Source organism: Pinus tabuliformis, chromosome 3_1 (assembly GCF_031772625.1).
Source record: "Pinus tabuliformis cultivar Carrire ecotype Pingquan chromosome 3_1, CPIR1, whole genome shotgun sequence".
Classification (NCBI taxonomy): Eukaryota; Viridiplantae; Streptophyta; class Pinopsida; order Pinales; family Pinaceae; genus Pinus; species Pinus tabuliformis.
The window spans coordinates 315,697,949-315,710,839 of record NC_142301.1 but is presented as its reverse complement, the minus strand read 5'-3'; positions in this window follow the sequence as shown (position 1 = coordinate 315,710,839).

Here is a 12,891-nt window from a genome sequence, read left to right as displayed (position 1 = left end):
ATGTCTATTACTATGCTTGAGGATAAAGGCTATGATGTTGTCTTTAGTTTGAGAAAGGTTTTCCTAAGGCATATAGGCACTGGACAGACCAAACAGATAGGGATTCAAGTTAAGAATCTCTATAAGTTACAGGTAGAAGACTGTGCTGCTTTGAGTTCCAAAGCAGAGGTGATGCATGGCCAAGATATTGGTGAGTTATGGCATAGGAGGCTGGGCCACTTGCATCGTGGGGCCTTGAAGATCATGCAAAAAATTTCTATCGGATTACCCAAGTGCAAGCTGGAGCAAGTGAGCACATGCAAATGTTGCACTTTGGGTAAGTATGAAAAATCTTCCTTCATGATCAAGATGGTAGAGCAGGAGCAGTTCTATAGCGAGTTCATTCAGATGTATGCGGGCCCTTCTCTATAGCCTCCATCAGAAAGCAAAGGTATTATGCTATTTTTGTTGATGATTTTTCTCATAGATGTTGGATCTACTTCATGCAAAAGAAGTATCAAACCTTCTTGAAGTTTTGTGAGGTCAAAGCTTTGGCAGAGAAAGAATCAGGGATGAAAGTAAAGGCCTTATAAAGTGATATCAGTGGAGAGTATATTTCCCAGTAGTTTAAGGACTTTTGTGCTTCAGAAGAAATTAAATGGGAACTCACGGCTCCTCATAACCCACAACAGAATGGCGTGGCCGAAAGGAAGAACAGATCTATTGTGGGCGCAGCTCGATCGATGTTGCATGACCAAGGCCTACCACTTCATTTGTGGGCTAAGGCATGCAATACAACAATATATCTTTAGAATAGAAGTCCTCATCGTATTTTGGGGATGAAGACACCTATGAAGGCTTTTTTACGGAAGAGACCAGATGTGAGTCACTTCCGCATCTTTGGATCACCAGTCTTTTGTCATGTGACCAAAGATGCTTAGAAGAAGCTATACCCAATAGCTGAGTTGGGAATACTTGTGGGGTACACAGATACACCTCATAACTATCGTGTGTTTTTTCCTGCTAGTCAGAGGACCGTAGGGTGCAGGGATCTGAAGTTCGATGAGCAGCGAGCCATGCGAGTATCTCTTGAGAGGGGGCTCAAGTTGCATGGTGATGATGAGGAACTATTAGTTCCTAAGGAGGAGGAGCCTCTTGATGATGCAGATTAGCCGCATGCAGAGATTCCAGTAGTGGAGATCACCACTGCTGGAGAGTCTTCCAGAGATGGGTGAAAATGCTCACGGGAAGCTGACAGATTGATGCAAGATGCGAGAGAGAATGTGGGGTAGTCATCCTCTCAGCACAGATAGAGAAGATCTCTCGTTAGATACACTGGCTACATGGCCCTAGTTGGGGAGTGTGTAGCGACTGAGCCTTCTTCTTTTGAGGAGGTATGTAGCAGCTAGTTTGGGTGGATGCGATGGTAGAGGAGTATGATTCTATCATGCGTAGTGTATGGGATGTTGTTCCTAGACCAAGGGACAAGTCAGTGGTTACTTCCCGATGGCTTTACAAGGTAATGCAGGCAACTGATGGTAGTATTAAGAAACACAAGGCAAGGTTTGTTGCCCGTGGTTTCTCACAGGTTGAGGGGATTGACTATGATGAGACCTTTGCTCCTATTGCAAGGTACTCATCGATTAGATCGATTCTAGCACTATCAGCATAGATGGGTTGGCAGATCCATCAGATGGATGTGAAGACAACATTCCTCAATGGGGAGATTGAGGAAGAGGTATACATAGAGTAGCCAGAGGGATTTGAGACCTTCAATCATGAGTCACATGTATGTCGGCTCAAGCGAGCATTGTATGGGCTGAAGCAAGCACCTTGTGCTTGGTATACCAAGATCGACAGCTATTTCACCAGGTTGGGCTTCACCAAGAGTGAAGCGGATGCGAACCTTTACCACATCATTGTAGATGGTAAGCTATTGATTATTGTACTTTATGTCGATGATCTAATTTTGATAGGTGATGATCAGTTGATCAAGTCTTGTAAGGAGGATCTTGTAAGAGAGTTTGAGATGAAGGACATGGGCCTCATGCACTACTTTCTAGGCATGGAGGTGTGGCAGAGAGATGGGGAAGTATTTGTGTCTCAGGGCAAGTATGCCAATAATAACTGAGACACTTCCACATGGAGACTCCTCTTGCAGGTAACTTGAGGAAGGAGGATGCTACTTCAGGTGAGGTAGTTGCTGCTACTGTCTATAGGAAGCTTGTGGGTTCACTCATGTATTTCGTGAACACACGACCGGATTTGTGCTTTACAGTGAACTAGCTGAGTCAAGCTATGGTTTAGCCAACCAAGTTATTTTGGAAGGCGACAAAGCATGTGCTGAGATATCTCAGAGGCACTACATAGTATGGATTATGGTATAGGCAGACAAAGGGAGCGAAGCTCCAAGGCTTCACGGATGCAAATTGGGCAGGTAGTCCATCAGACAGGAAGAGCACTTCTGGAGGAATCTCCAACCTTGGGTCAGCTGCAGTTTTTTAGTATAGCAGGAAATAGAGATCAGTTGCACTTAGCATAGCGAAGGCAGAGTACATGGTAGCTAGTCAGGCTGCATGTGAGGCCATTTGGATGCGGAAGATTCTAGTGGGATTGTTTGGTCAGATGATGGATCCTACAGTGATATATTGTGATAATCAGAGTTGCATTAAACTCTCTGAGAATCCAGTGTTTCATGACAGGTCCAAGCATATAGATATCTGTTATCATCATCTACGAGATTGTGTGGTCAAGAGGATCATGATGTTGCACTACATTTCGATCGAGGAGCAGGATGTAGATATTTTGACAAAGGCATTGTCAAAAGGCAAGTTTGAGTTCCATAGAGACAGGATCGGGGTTGCTGATAATCCCTTTCTTGTTGAGAGGGAGTGTTGAAAAGTGGGCAACAAGAAATGCTAAATTTAGAATGTGCTAAAAATAGAATGTCTAAAAATAGCATGTCTAAAAATAGCAGTTTGGCTAGTGAGGTCATTGGCTACCTTGGGTGAGAGGTGAAAATGCTAAAAATAGAAAGTTCTAAAAATAGCATTTCTGGGTCCCTTCCTATTTATAGCAGTCCCTGGTCTATCTATAGGAAGTAAAATCGAATTTGGTCTTAACAACAGTTTAAAATATTAACTGATTAATCTCCATGAGTTAATTAGTTGGAAAAAGTAAACTTGAAGTCTTTGTGAGAACATGCAAATTAGTTGTCCCACTGATTGAGGAATTTATCATTTATTCTCTCCACTGATTGAGGAATTAAGTATGAGTTCTATAATGAGAGAATCAGTTGACTTAGTTCTAACTAGTCAAGTCCATTTAGATTATTTTAACAAGTTGTTAAAATAATAAAATATAGTTTGTTAATGCTTGCATGCATGTGACAACTATTATTTTAGATAATTGAGGATTCACTCATGGATAACTGTTGCATGTCAGTGCTATCAGAGACCCAATTGAGATTGGACGAGGGATAGTGTACTATTAGATGCTTGGATCTTCCCATGGAATATTCCTTGCATCCAGGAGGAACTAGTGTCCTCAAGGACTGTGTAGTTGGACCTATGATTGACAGCGAGTATGATTTGTGGCCAATGCTCACATGTTATGAATTGGACCCTAATCAAAATTGCGCAAGGAAATAGGGGATTGGAGGACTTGAGGCCTACATATTGAGGCATAGTGAGTCTATGATCTTCATCTTTTGATTGTAGAGAGTACATGATAGCTCTTGAGCTGATATTTTTTGTAGCCAGAAGAGGATTTCCACTTGATTGATAATTCAGTGTTGGGGGTTTTATGTTAGTTCTTTCCCCAGTGATATATTTGTGTTATGTGTGATTATTTATCTTGATCAGTTATATGTGTTTATGGTTGATGTTGCTCATGAAATCGATTTTGCTTCTGCTTAATGTTTTGTAGAAGTAGATCGTGTGTTTTGCTTTAGTACATTGCGTTACCAGTTTGATATATAGGTGAAATTTATACAGGCTGGTTGAATCAAAGATTAGCAAACATCTATTGGGCTATGGAGTCAAGATAGTCTTCAACAAAACAACATGATCAGCAAAACATGGAAGTCAAGGCACTTAGAGTTTAGGTTTATAAATAGAACAACAACATAGTGAATCAACACAGTTTACAAGCATGTGAAGGAAGTTAGAGGATTTTCCAATGAATTATAAGTATCACAAGCTCATACCACTACAAATAAGTAATTAAACAAGGCCATAAGAACATCAAACACATAAACTCCTTGTGAATCTTGAGTAGTCAAACTGATCTCTGTATTAAGTATGAAAAACCACAGTTTAGTACAATAACACAACCTTCTTTTACTAACGAAAAATTCCCAACCCTGAGGAATTCGATTCTCAAGCTTTATATAGAGTTTTACAATCTTGGATACTAGGATCCATCTTTATGGGAATTCAAATTCCTAACTTTGACACCTATCTTTTCATAAAACAAACTACTTAATTACAACTTGACAGCTAGCTGTCTTTAAGAGTCCTAATACAAATAGGAGTGAAACTCCTAAAACATGCTTCCAAAAACCTTATCTATGTCTTCAATACATTCTTTAATCAGCTGCCAACCATGTCTTCGAGCTTGATGATGTCCACAGTGTTGTTGCAAAACCTGCTGAGTCATGACCTAACTGTCCTGAAAACTAGGAGACAAAGTTCCTCCTTTTAAGGCCCTTAATCCTTAATGCTTATCTTCAAACAGTTTTGCTGGTGTACATGTGGCATGCATTAATAATCCATAAAAACTTCATTTTCCACCTGTGCAAAAAAGGAAACTCGAAAATATGGAGGAAAGGATGAAACATGACTGTGCTGCAAAAATACTCTATTTTCGTAGCACAGCCTTTACATCACTTATGAAATAATTCTTGGAAGTTTTCTTTCTACACCACTGCCACCTGAAAACTATATGATCCCATGCCTACCAGCAACTTCAAAATTTGGAACTAATCATACCTTACCTCTGGAAAGCATCCATAAGTGCTAAATGATCATCTTCAGCAGTTTCTTAGCACGCTACGAAACTGCTGTGTGTGCTCTTTTTCAACACGGCCTTCAAAAATCTGTAGTTTGGGAGTTTTTCAAAATTCCATGAAGACTGATATGATTTAACCAAAAATCAAAACCACTTACCCTTATAAGATGTTCTTCTTCATAGTGTGCCAAAACTATTTTAATATATATCCTTCATTGCCCTTTTTCATCATCCTGATTCATTATTGTTGTATACCCTTTTCCAGATTTCGTTAGTTGTATTTATAGGTATTTAATTTGTCTCTTCAATCCCCTATTTGCAGCTCTCAGTTGAGCCTTAATCTTCCTTACAAATCTGGCTTCTTTGATTTGGAAAAGTCCAGGTAAAATATTGTGTTTCACTGTTTACTATTTCTGGTTTGGACACCTTTTCAACTTCCCAGAGAGCCTTCATCCTTTTGAAATTTTCCCTTTCAGTAGCATGCCCTCTTGCTCTCACTCTTAGTCTAGCAATTTCATTGTTAGCAGCTTTTAACCTTTCTTCCATAACCTCTTAACTGGATTTTTCTGTTTGAGTGACAGGAACTACATTTTTTTCACCTTCAGGTCTTGGATATGGAAAGTATATCAACTCTTCTTGAACATCAGATGCTTCTTCTGTTCTCCCCAACTCAATATTGGACTCTTTCATTTTCTTAGATTGCCTGGTTAAGGGTTTTCTGGGTTTGAAAACAAATGTTGTAACATCATCCTCAAATTTCAATTTCTTGGAGGGTTTAATTTTCTTCGACTTTCCTTGATCAAATTTTATTACATATGCCTACATCGAAGGGGACTCTGCAATATCAATGGCTTTTAAAATATCATTTAAATCACCCTTCAAGCTTGAACCTTCTCCCGAGATCATTATTTTACCTTTCTCCTTTGCAATTTGACTTCTAGTCAATATCTTTTGAAATGGTTTGCTGGTTGACTATTCTTGTGTCATTCCTTTAACCTTAGATATCGTTTCTTTTGTAGATTTAGGAGTTTCAAGAATGACTACTGGTGCTTTGCTTACTTGCTCTTTCACCTACTTCCTAGGTTTCAACTTAACATACCTTTTTTCCCTAGACATTACAGACTTGCTGGTTTCTACAGATGGAGTTCCTTTAACCCTAGGGCTAATGCCTACACCTTGTTTGTCTGCTCCAAAGCCACATAAAAACAAAAATGAAGACCATTCTTTGTTGATCCTTTTGAGTTCATGTAGAACTGTCAGTTTAATTAGACCATGATGAAATAGGGAAGTTTCACATCCTTGAGATTTCAACTGTACTTTATTTTCCATCTTAGCTACACTTCGAAATAAGAAGTAGGGAAAATATAAAGAAATCATACCAATAAAATGTAACAGAAGTTTGAAATGATATGAATAAACCTTTTGATATCTGCCTTCACAAGTAAAATAATGTTGAATGTTGAAGAGCAAGTTGGCATAGCTGTCCTTGATGTAGTCTCTAGGAATTTCCTTGGTTAAGTCAGCTTCTACAAACTCTGGCTTTAGAAACACCTTACATGGCTCCATGTCGAATCTGAAGTTTTTGAACCATGTATCTTGCCCCTAGGAATTTTTGTCACCAAAGCTATGACCTCTGGAGAAATTTTCAAGTTCAGCATTCCAACCTTTGTGCTTGAGCCAGTGAAATGGAGTGTAAACTCCTTTGTCACCTGAGTATGTCCTCTCTACAATTTCTTACAGAACTTCTAGCATCCTGCTTTCTTGAAAGATTCTACAACTGATTTGTCTCTGCCTATGACCTCGGTGCTTTCAGGCTTTGTTCTTAAACAATGACTAGACCTGTGATGTTTCTTCTCCTCTGTCATCTTTCCTTCTGAATTCCTGTAACCAAACCAGCCTCGCTTGAAATATTGTTGATCAACCTCGCTTGCCAATGGTGGTCAACCTCGCCTGAATTATTGATGAGGAAAACCTTGGTGGAAGATTACCAAAGCTTACTGTTCAGAAACAATTTTGTTTGAGGGTTTGCATGCAAACTAAAATGATGAGACTAGCCAGCCCTTTCAAATTTGAAAATATATTTGATAATGAGCCCTAAATTTGAAATGATGAGTTTAGATGGAGGCATTCTTAAGGATTGACTCCTAGCTGACACCTAATAATGAAAATTTTAACGGAATGTTAACGGATTGATGTTTGACAAGACTGTTCTACGAATTCCTGCTTTTGTAGTGCGCAGGGAAAAGCGCTACGAAAAGAGCAACGTTTTCATAGCACAAAATAGACATTTTACACTGTCTGCGCTACGAAAATGTGGTTTCGGGGATAATTCCAAAAATTTTCAAAATGTCTTAAGCTATGAGTTTCTAAAAAGAATGTAAGACTTATGAAACATGGAAAAAGGATGTTAGACTTTATTTGGATATGAAAAATGAAAAATTTGGGACTCCTAACCTATCACCTACTGTTGTTGGGAAAAGTATCCAATACGGAATGACCCTATCCCACTCTAAGGGTGATAGTACCTCAACAACAACCGAATGCAAAGCTATTCAAGATTACTTCTTTATGAGATGTAAGAGAGAGGAGGAAGAGATCCACTAACCGTTATCTTCCGCTAATGATTGATCCAATCTTCCCTCTTTGCTGCTTGCTCCCATCTCCTTGCTCTTTCACTGGCCCAGCTACCCAAAGATCCTGCAAAAGCACAAGAAAGGGAAACTACAAGAAGCATACATCCATAATTGATTCAAGGATTAGAATAAATCAAATATACAAGCATCAATACACCATTAAAACACATGCATATAGAAGAACCTCGAATGCTTTATTAATGGAAGAAGTAAAGTTCTGAGAGTGTTACAACCATAAGAGGCCCAATCCAGCAACACCTCCCAGCAGAAAGAAATCTCCTCTTCACCTCCTTCAAAGCAATCACCCAATAGTTCTATGCACAAACCAACAACACTTCCTTACATTCACAAGATTCCCGCCTCCCTAGACCTCATGAGAGAGCTCTATATATAGAAGTTTTGGAGAAAAGATGAGTCAGCTTGAGACTGACATGAAGCTGACTAGTGTCCTCTCCCACTTCAGTTATACTTCAGTTCTTGAGTCCACTTGGAGTTCCTTGCTTCCACTTGGAGATCTAGATCCTCTTACTCATCACAAGGCGAATTCCCTGATCCAAGTGTCATTTTGGAAGCTTCCTGGGCATTTGACACCTTGCAGAATGACTGTGCCACTTGGCCAATCTCGCCCAGCGCAGGTAGCCTTCATTGCTTTTGACATTCAGTGCAGGTACAGAGTGGAGCAGTTGACATTCAGCGCAGATGCTCAGTGGAGCAGCTGACATGATCCAGAAATAGCTTGTTTTTGAGTGTTTTCAGGTGGAGAACTGATTTTCAGTGCTGTGGTTTGCTGACCTTGTTCCTCTAGGGGTAGGAACAACATGTTTAGGGACTTTGGATCCCTTAGATTATCGACATTTCATGCTTCATGCTGTTAGGCACAAAAATGTCTATAACACCTACCCATTAAAACATAGGGCGACTTGACACTTATCTAAGACCATGACTAGTAATAATGTAAACCCCTATTTTGGTGATAACAGTAGCTCCACTTGGGATAGTGTACCCCTGTGGCACACTAAGAACTCGTAGCTCCAGTGCTATCCATTTTTTTAGTAAAATAGAAATACTTTTATTTGATTTGACAAGCATCTTCTTCAAACTGTTGGGCCTTCCATCTCAAGCTTAAGCTCTTTGTTTCAGCTTTTCATTATTAGAAAAAAAAAATTGACAAATATGGAATATATACAATGTCGTGAGTGATTGATAAAACTTCAACAAGTATAATGCTTTAGGAACCTGCCATTGGCAGGCCCTCCAGCATATGATCCTCCATCAATTTCCTGCAATATATAAGTGTTGTTCCCATGAAAACTAGCAATCTTAAAAGGACCCTTCCATAAATTCTCAAACTTACCTTGCTTTCCCTTTTCCTCGACTTTGGCCTCCCATTTCAGCGCTTTGTCTTGTATTTGGAAACTGTCTTCTTTAATCTTCCTGTCAAATTTATTTTTAATTCTGTTTTGAGCATGCTAATGGTTGTCATAGACTTCATTCCTCTTTTCCTGCAAAGCTATCAGTTGGTTTATCCTCCTCTCTACGGAATTTGGTTCTTCTTCAAGTCCTTGAATTAGCTTCATGATCGGTACCCGCAGTGATGTCAGAAAAACAGCTTCAGCACCATAAACTATTTCATACAGTGAAGTCCCAATTAATCTCTTTGTACATATCCTATCAGCCCGTAAGGCATACTTCAACTTTAAGTGCCAAGCTTTCTTGTTCTCCTGCAATACCTTTTTGATGATTCTTACAATACTCTTATTTGATGATTCAACAAGACCATTTCCTTGTGGATAGTATGTTGTAGAGTGTCCAAGAGTGATGTGATATTGATGGCAGAAGTTAATAATTTTCTTAGACTTGAAAGCTTGAGCATTATCTGTTATAATCTTCATGGGGCAGCCAAATCGAGACAATATATTATTCTCTAGAAAAGAAATAATTACAAAATCATTAGCTTGCCTTGTTGGGATCGCCTCTATCCATTTGGTGAAGTAGTCCATTGCTGTGAGAATCCAGCGATGCTGTCCTGATGATGATGGATGTATTTATCCAATAAATTCTAACCCCCACTGCTGGAAGGGTGCTTCCACATAGATAGGAACCAAAAGTAGAGGTACAAGTTTTCTTCTTCCTTAAAAAATTTGGCATTCATAGCATGCAACAATTCTTTTGTAAATATCTTTAAACATTGTTGGCCAAAAATATCCCGCTCTTAGAATCTTATTTGTTGTAGCCTTCCAATAATGGCATCCTTCACAATCACCTTTATGGAATTCTTCAATGACCTTTTCAGCCTCTTCTTCAAGTAAACAATTCAACAAAATTCCTCCTGTATCCTTCCAAAACATATTTCTGTCAAATATAAAATATCTCAAATATTTTAGCTTAACAAACCTTGCTTTGGATTTTGTTAGATCAGCGGGAGCTTTGTGATGTTGTAAAACAAATACCACATCTTTGTACCAATCTGAAACAATATATTTCTCATCAATTGGAACCAATTCTTCCTCATCATAAAAAATTTCTGATATTTTTGCATTCAGATTTATGTCAAGACAATCTAAGTTTGACTAAGTCATTAACTTTGCCAACCCTTGTCCTTTCACCAATTTTGTTGGTTTGATGTCTATATCATATTCTAGCAATTTTGCGATCCATTTTCCTCTTTTGCCATCAGGATTTCATTGAGTTAGAATGTCTTTCACCATAGCACTTGGAACATATGCCACAATGTGAGAATGCAGAATGTAAATTCTGAAGTCTTTAATAGCTTTTACAAAAGCATAAGCCTATTTTTCTAGAATATTATACTTCAGCTCAGCATTAGCTAATGTTCTACTAAAGAAAGAGATAGGTTATTCAGTGCCTTGCTTTCCCTTTTGAAGCAAAACTCTAGCAATTGTATTTTTGGAAGCAAATGTAAAAACCATAAATTCTTTTGATAAATCTGGACTGATGAGTAACAGTGCTTGTGTGAGTGCCTTCTTAATTTGCTCAAAAGAGTTCTTTGCCTCAACTTTCCATTTAATATCAACTCCTTTCTTTAACATCCTTGTTATATCTTTGACAATCTCAGCAAAGTTAGGAATGAAGCGCCTAACAAAATTCACTTTCCCAAGAAATGATTGAATTTCTTTCCTACTTGGACTCTTGCATTTTCTTGGACTACCTGGTTAATGGTTTTCTTGGTTTGAAAACAAATGCTGTAACATCATCCTCAAATTTCAATTTCTTGGAGGGTTTCATTTTCTTCGACTTTCCTTGATCAAATTTTATTACATCTGCCTGCACCAAAGGGTACTCTGCAATACCAATGGCTTTTAAAATATCATTTAAATCACCCTTCAAGCTTGAACCTTCTCTCAAGATCACTGTTTTACCTTTCTCCTTTTCAATTTGACTTCTAGTCAATCTCTTTTGAACTGGTTTGCTGGTTGACTATTCTTTTTTCGTTCCTTTAACCTCAGATATCTTTTCTTTTGTAGATTTAGGAGTTTCAAGAATGACTACTCGTGCTTTGTTTACTTGCTCTTTCACGTGCTTCCTAGGTTTCAACTTAACATACCTTTTTGCCTAGACATTACATACTTGCTGGTTTCTGCAGATGGAGTTCCTTTAACCCTAGGGCTAATGTCTACACCTTGTTTGTCTACTCCAAACTCACATAAAAACAAAAACGAAGACCATTCTTTGTTGATCCTTTTGAGTTCATGTAGAACTGTCAGTTTAATTAGACCATGATGAAACAAGGAAGCTTTCACATCCTTGAGATTTCAACTGTACTTTATCTGCCATCTTAGCTACACTTCGAAATAAGAAGTAGGGCAAGTCTAAAGAAATCATACCAGTAAAATGTAATAGAAGTTTGAAATGATATGAATAAACCTTTTGATATTTGCCTTCACCGGTAAAATAATGTTGAATGTTGAAGAGCAAGTTGGCATAGCTGTCCTTGATGTAGTCTCTGGGAACTACCTTGGTTAAGTCGGTTTCTACAAACTCTGGCTTTAGAAACACCTTACATGGCTCCATGTCGAATCTGAAGTTTTTGAACCATGTATCTTGCCCCCTAGGAATTTTTGTCACCAAAGCTATGACCTCTGGAGAAATTTGCAAGTTCAGCATTCCAACCTTTGTGCTTGTGCCAGTGAAATGGTGTGCAAACTCCTTTGTCACCTGAGTATGTCCTCTCTACAATTTCTTACAAAACTTCCAGCATCCTACTTTCTTGAAAGCTTCTACAACTGATTTTTCTCTGACTATGACCTCGGTGCTTTTAGGCTTTGTTCTTAAACAATGACCAGACCTGTGATGTTTCTTCTCCTCTGTCATCTTTCCTTCTGAATTCCTGTAACAAAACCGGCCTCGCTTGAAATACTGTTGATCAGCCTCGATTGCCAATGGTGATCAGCCTCGCCTGAATTATGGATGAGGAAAACCTTGGTGGAAGATTACCAAAGCTTACTATTCAGAAACAATTCTGTTTGAGGGTTTGCATGCAAACTAAAATGATGAGACTAGCCAGCCCTTTTGAATTTGAAAATATCTTTCATAATGAGCCCTAAATTCGAAATGATGAGTTTGGATGGCGGCATGCTTAAGGACTGACTCCTAGCTGACACCTAATAATGAAAATTTTAACGAAATGCTAACAGATTGATGTTTGACAAGACTCTTCTACGAATTCCTGCTTTCATAGCGCGCAAGGAAAAGCACTACGAAAAGAGTAGCATTTTCGTAGTGTAAAACAGACATTTTACATTGTCTACGCTATGAAAATGTGGTTTCGGGGCTAATTCCAAAAATTTTCAAAATGGCTTAAGCTATGAGTTTCTAAAAAGAATGTAAGACTTATGAAACATGGAAAAAGGATGTTAGACTTTATTTGGATATGAAAAATGAAAACTTTGGGACTCCTAACCTATCACCTACCCATTAAAACATAGGGTGACTTGACACTTATCTAAGACCATGACTAGGAACAATGTAAACCCCTATTTTGGTGATAACAGAAGGATAAATCAAATGATACAATTACAACAGACCAGATGTTATGAAACCAGGCCCCTATACTACTAGGGGCCTAACACCAGAGAAGAAGTCTAAAACAACACACATATAATTGAGGATAAGATCAAAATAATTCATTACAAGAGAGTCAAAGCTAATGATTTTCAGCTTGAAGATCTTGTGTTAAAATGGGATGCAGGAAATGAGGAAAAAGGAAATCATGGAAAATTTTATTCTTTTGGTGGGACTAATGCATTTA